This window comes from Vombatus ursinus, unplaced genomic scaffold (genome assembly GCF_900497805.2).
Source record: "Vombatus ursinus unplaced genomic scaffold, bare-nosed wombat genome assembly UNPS02014786.1, whole genome shotgun sequence".
NCBI lineage: Eukaryota > Metazoa > Chordata > Mammalia > Diprotodontia > Vombatidae > Vombatus > Vombatus ursinus.
The window spans coordinates 21073771-21080561 of record NW_020954564.1 but is presented as its reverse complement, the minus strand read 5'-3'; the positions used below and the strand labels follow the sequence as shown (position 1 = coordinate 21080561).

General features: G+C 39.3%; 1 long non-coding RNA gene and 1 pseudogene across 1 annotated transcript in view; one reads left to right on the top strand and one right to left on the bottom strand.

The window, feature by feature from the left end:
- Positions 1-1442: 1442 nt before the first annotated feature.
- Positions 1443-2272, top strand: LOC114047210 (annotated as a pseudogene).
- Positions 2273-5170: 2898 nt separating this feature from the next.
- LOC114047042 overlaps positions 5171-6791 on the bottom strand; it is a 20352-nt gene continuing 18731 nt past the window's right edge. The window contains exon 3 of the long non-coding RNA XR_003569577.1: positions 5171-6012. This is a non-coding gene — a long non-coding RNA (uncharacterized LOC114047042). The remainder of the gene's footprint in view (positions 6013-6791) is intronic.

Here is a 6791-nt window from a genome sequence, read left to right as displayed (position 1 = left end):
AAAAATATGTTCTTAGTGGGGACACACATATTTGGACTGGATGGAGGCCTGGCTCTCTCCTCCACCCACCCTTTTTGCACTTACTCCCTAAATTGTGCATGCCTTGTGCCGATAGTAGCTACCAGCTCTGCCCTTTCTCCCACTTTTGGAAATCTTCAGAAAGGCCAGGGAAATCACACAATAATTTTCCTGGCTTGGCCTAGCTATTCAGGAAGAGGCTGGAAAAGAGAAAGGCTCAGTTTCCTTGTCTATAAAATAAGGGGATTGGACTAGATGAGCTCTAAAGTCCCTTCTAGCTCTAAATCTACGATCATTTTATCAACTGTAAAGGTGGGTACAAATTATTTTTTCAGTCCCCAAAAGATATGTGGCTTGTTGCCTCAGTGGGAGGCATGCTGCCTGGGGAGGGGAAAAGATGAATGAGACCAACTTACACTAATGTACCCAGCAATGGGGAACTGGGACTTTTGGCAGAGTATTGAAAATAGAAATGCTTCCAGAATGATTTGAGGCATCACTTTGTGTGGTGCACAGGGCTGCTAACATTCAAGCAAAGGGGTAGAAAATCTTAAATGGCTCAGAGGCATCAAAACCCTATGCTTGCCAAAAAGCATGTGAATGCTTCAAATTATTCCAAGGCACCATAGAATTGGCTATTTCATTTTGAAAGAGCTGAGACAGATAATTATTGCACTCCCAGCATAATCTCTGCATAGTCTGACTCCTGGAGAGATAGGACCATCTCCAGGGTAGAGGGAAAGAATATACAAGGAGACTCAATGAGAGGGAGAGAGATAGGGAGAGGAAGAAGGAGAGAGACAGAGAAAGGGAGACAGAGAGACTCAGAGAGGAGGAAGTGGGGGTGGTGAGAGAAGGACAGAGAGAGAGAGACAGAGAGAGAGAGACAGAGAGACAGACAGACAGACAGAGAGACAGAGACAGAGAGCCAAAGAGAGACCAGGCCTTAATCAAAGGAGTAAGCCTTTGAAATAAGGAGTTACATACTGAGCAAATTATGCTATTAAGACTGTTGTAAATTATTATGTTGGTGCAACAAGCATCGTCTAGGGCCACTCTCCCAACTGGGCACTCACAGTCCTGTGTCCTTGGGATCCCTGGAGGACAGCTGACTCATCTCTTCAAGATCCTAGTATAACCCTAAGGAGCTGAGGTTTCTAGTATTATAGTTCCTGAGCCCTGACTGGTATACTCTCCATTAATAAGCATGTCATCCAAAATTGATTAGCTTTTAGCAAAGGTATTTATGGAGAAGGTATAGCAAAAATAGTTGGTACAGGGAGCTGGAACCAGAGAATGAGGATGTGGCTTCTCAGTTGTTCATCTTCAAGACGGTGGTTAGTGCTTGATCATGTGGTGCTAGTAGGGGTAGGGAGTGAGAGTGGGCCTGAGGGAAAGACTGGTTGAGCCATAGGCTTGTGGACATGGTGGCTGCTGTCCTTCTGAAGGGGTTCTCAGGGCATGATGAAGAGGAGAATGAAAAAGAAGAGGAGCGATTGGCCCTTGTGGATTTGTCAGGAATTATAGATTCAGAGTCTTTTTTTAAACAAGATGTGGAAATGGATGCAAGATTTTTGGAAATTGACCTATTTTTCAAGTGGACAGCTATGTCTTTACTGAGGAATATGAAGATACTCTTGGGCTCTGTGTTGTGTTTGAAGAAATAGAGATCAGGTCAATGCAGAAGGTAACTATAAAACAGAGCTCAATTATAAGTGCCATACAATGAAGAAGGTGAGTATGATGAAAGCACTTCTGATTGAGGAGAGAGAAAAAAACAGGTGGTGTGGAATGGATGCAGATCAAGGACAACGATTTTTCATATAGACCCAACATGATTTGTAGCTCTGCACATCAGAAGGAAGATGAGGATGTTACAGCTCAAATCCCAGACAAAACTTCAGAAATGGAAGAGCAAGAGATGCAAACCAAAAAGAATAAAGGCATGGACAATGAACTGGAAAAACCAGACCACTTGGAAATGGAGGATGGTGGTTCTACTCTTGATACCTCTTCTTCTGATTTTTTTTTTATTTTTGGGGAGGCAACTGGGGTTAAGTGACTTGCCCAGGGTCACACAGCTAGTTAAGTGTTAAGTGTCTGAGTGCAAATTTGAATTCAGGACCTCCAGACTCCAGGGCTGATGCTCCATTCACTGCACCACCTATCTACCCCCGATACCCTTTCTTCTGAAACAAAAGATTCTACTGCTATGGAAACTCTGGAGTCTACCTTAGAAGCCACTCCTAGGTGACATCATTCTTGTACATTCTAGGCAGAGGCACAAATAGAGTTCTGATTCTGGAGAATTGCAGGTACAGCTTTCATTTCTTAATGGATTCCATGACTATTGGCTATACACATAGTTTAGCTGTAAACTAAAAACCAGATTTTTTTAAAAAATGGGGTATTGTCATTGTTTGTTTATTTTTAGGATTCCTCTCTTTCAGATTCTCTAAATTAGAAGTTTTGGCTGAAGTGAGTATTGTGTATAGGTAGAGGCACTATTTTTGGAAGGCTTAGTGGACTTCTGGGAGCTTGAGTAGAGGGATCCTGACATAGCTACATAGCTACAAATTCAAAACTTTCTTTCTGGTCCTGCCAATTAATCAACGCACTTTGTTCTGTGCCAATGATTATATTGACCATGCAATCCCTATCCTTTACCTCTTTCCACCTCCCCAACTTAATTTTATAGAGTTGTGAGGGGTCCTCAGAGGTTAAGTGATTTACCCAGGAGTCATCCAGCTGGTATGCCAGGCAGGTACCTAGGATTTTGTGACTCTCAAGGCTTTCTCCTCTGTACCATGATTCTACTCTATCTTGGAATAATTGGCAGAAATTTAATTTTCAGAATTATTACAGATTTCTGATTCTATAACATTGGGTACATATACCCTATTTCTACAGTGAGAGGAACTATAGAGGATCATTTTATAAGGTTGTACAACAAACCATTCCAGAAAAATGAAGGTCAGATAAATGAGGTGGTAATGTAGTCTATTTAAGTGAAAATGGAGTAATAAATATGGTGGGGAACCCAGATGCATTTTAGCTTCTCAATTATTTATAATAATGTTTGGTGTATGGTAAAACAAAGTCTTAATTTTCAGGGGGAAAAAAGGACAGGTGGCATAAAACATTTTCCTGAAACCAGGTATATATTCTCCCCTTATAGACATAAGGTCCCTGGGGAGAGTGGGCTGCAAGTCATCGTACAATGGTAGTGAAGCAATAGTATTGGAGAACACCTGGGGTCAAGAAGTACCTCTCACTTGGCCCTGGAAGATCTTTTCTCCTTTTGTGGAGTTTTAATGAACTTCCCCTCAGGTGTAGCTCTCCAATGGGCTCCAAGGATCAATCCTTTCTAGAATCCATAGCTGGCACTTCTCTCTCTCTCTCTCTCTCTCTCTCTCTCTCTCTCTCTCTCTCTCTCTCTCTCTCTTTGTGAGGCAATTGGGATTAAGTGAGTTGCCCAGGGGCACACAGCTAGTGAGTGTTATGTGTCGGAGGCTGGATTTGAACTCAGGTCATCCTGACTCCAGGGCTGGTGCTCTATCCATTGTGCCACCTAGCTGCCCCATGGCTTGCATCTCTTGCTTTTCCATTTCCACTGCCAAGGGTCAATTTCATTCTGGTGGCTCCTGCCACTGGTAACTGGTGAGACCATTGACAGGACTTCTGGATGTCCTAAACTTACAAAGTTGTTGCCTGGACATGACCACGACTTCAGAATACCTATTTACATAAGGCTAGGAAAGAGCAAACATTAAAGACAAAAGTGGTCTTATACTCACAGCCATCATAGCTAGGTGGGAGATAGGATGGATGCCTTCCCTCCACCTGGCTCTTGAAAGCATTCAGCTCAAAGTAGTCCTGATTCTTGGAAGCCACCAAAAAAGAGAACAAGAATGAGTGGGTTGCCCATTTTGCATTCATATTCAGTTCTGGCTCAGAAGCCAATTAGAAGACTTTCCACCATCACACAGTACTAGCCCCCTCAGTCATTCATGGTTGGAAGTAGGCTCAGCCCAAGCTTATACATGATTATACCAAAACCGAGCAGGAAATATCTGTGCATGCTTCATGTACTGACTTTCATAGGCCAATCCATCCATCCTACATTTATCGATCATGAGCAACACACTTCTTACTGGGAAGTAAATTAAGACTTTCTTTGATAGTTTACCTTTCAGTAGGACAATCCTAATAAATTGACATCATGAATAGTAAATATGAAGTGACATATAGAATTCTGAATGGCCTCATTCCTTCCCACCTCTTTCATATTCTTTACTTTCTCTTTCCTTTTTACCCATAAAAGACTTTTCCTTGTCCCCCCCCCTTAATAATGTCATGCATTATTTTTCCCTCAATACCTTCTCCTGTAAACTGGAACAGAGAAAATATCCTGATTTTTTTCTACTACTTTGTTAATAGAAAGACAACTAAAGGGAAGTAAATTGTACAAATGAGTCCTCACTCAGCATGATTGTTTTCAAACATTTATCTTTAGTTATAACTATTTTAACATTAAACAATTAGTAATGTTTGAATAGTATTTTCTTTCATTATTTGTCTGAATCCACCCAGAGACAGGCTTGGGAATTATGTTCAGTTTAATAAAGAAAACACACAACTGATTAATCTTTGTAATGTTAAAATAATAAACAGCCCAGAGGAGACTATTTTAAACCAACACCTGAGATCAGGTGGGGGTGAATTGAGTTCTAAATGCTAATGGCCAAATTACAGAATAATCTATACAAAAGTGCATTCAATCATAGATTCCCAAAGGACAAGAAGACAGAAGAAAGATGAAAAAAAAGTCCAAATATAAACCCAGCTGTCATGCTGTTAACATAATTGTAGGTATTGACTTAAGACAAATGCTATTTTCCAATAACATTTCCCTCTTATTAATTTTGTAGCCATAATCATTTGTTCAGGAATGATTAAAATTGCTTAAATTTTTTTTTAAATTTAGGGAATAGGAACCTTTAAAAATGCTTTTTAAAACTGTACAATAGAATGTCACTGGGTTAGTCTAGGAGAATATAATTGATGTGAACATAATTTAAGTTTTGTTTAAGCAGTAAAGCTATAAAATACATTATTTAGAACACATCTAAAAATTATCACCCTTCATTTACATTAAAAGCTTCTATTTTGTAGGCTATAAAAATGAAATCACTCTGCACCCCAGGCATTTTCTTTAAATAGGGAATTAATATACTACACATTAAAAAAAAGTTTCTAGATAGTAGTCCTTGAATATATGTTGAATGCCAATGATGTAGAGAATATACACATGATAGGTTTCCTGTAGATGAATAGTTTAGATCAGTGGTTCCCAATAGTTTTTTAGAATGGCAACACACTATCACTGATTGATTTTACAATATTGTCCACCAACTTGAAAAGTGGTTTGACATAATTTTTTAAAAATTAATTTGAAAATAATTTTATCACTTTTTTTATTTCTAGATTGCCTACATTTCCCAATGTACTCCTCCCCCTCCATAGTCTCCTAGAGAGTCATCTCTCTCATACAAAGAATAAAAAAGAAAAAAAAAACTAGTTCAGCAAAACTAACCAAAATATTTTAAAAGTCTGACAAATGCTGTGTTCCACATCTATCATCCTCTACCTCTTCAAAGGAACATGGAAGAACACTTAATATCTCTTCTTTGGAGCCAACCTTGATTGTAAACTTTCACAGAATTCAAGGCTCCTCCCCTTCCCTCTTTCCTGGGAGGAGCTGGGTCAATGACCCACCACATTCGCTTCTAGATATGGCATAGCCACTGAATGAGTGGTTCTCTTATTGTAGGTCAAAGTGTCTTGCCTACTACAGTGATTCAGTGCTGGGCTGGATCCTTGACAATGCTTGACCATCAGCAGACTTTGATGCATCGTGAAGTTGTTGGATGTCAGTGGGCTGGTTCTTCCAACCTTTCAAAGCTGATAAGGTCATAGCTATCTCTAATACACCTTTGTAAGAAAGAGCAAGAAAGAATAAACATAAAGAGGCAAAGAACAGAGAATCCTTGTATTCATACCTACATGTGGATTCGGGTGGGGAGAAAAGGCTGCTGATGCTGACTCTACTTCTCCCCCAATCTGGAAGCTGCTTCCTCACGCAAACAGCCTTCAGTCTGGACTATTCTGTTACTGTTGTTGTTTCCATCCACACAAAGTCATTATATTTGTATAATATCATATATAATGCATATATATATATACATATTTACATGCATATCATTTTACTAATTCTGCTTCATTTTGCAACAGTTCATATATATTTTGTTACACAAATCTGAATTTTTCACATCTATTATTTCTTTGTTGTTTTTTTTTTCTGTTGTTGTTCATTCATTTTTCAATCACATCCCAACTCTTTGTGAGTATATTTGGAGTTTTTTTGGCAAAGATACTGGAATGATTTGCCATTTCCTTCTCCATTCTGAGAAACTGAGGCAAACAGAGTTAAGTGACTTGCCCAGGGTCACACAGTAGGTGTCTGAGGCCAGATTTGAACTCACAAAGATAGTCTTCCTGACTTCAGGTCTGGCGCTCCATCATCTGAGCCACTTAGCTGTCCTCATTATTTTTTTACAACATAGTAATATTCTATTACATTCGTTTAGCCATTCCCCATTACCCCAATTTGTTTAGCTAATCCTCAATTGATGTGCATCTATTTTTCTGATTCTTTGGTACCACAAGAAAGAAAGAAAGAAAGAAAGAAAGAAAGAAAGAAAGAAAGAAAG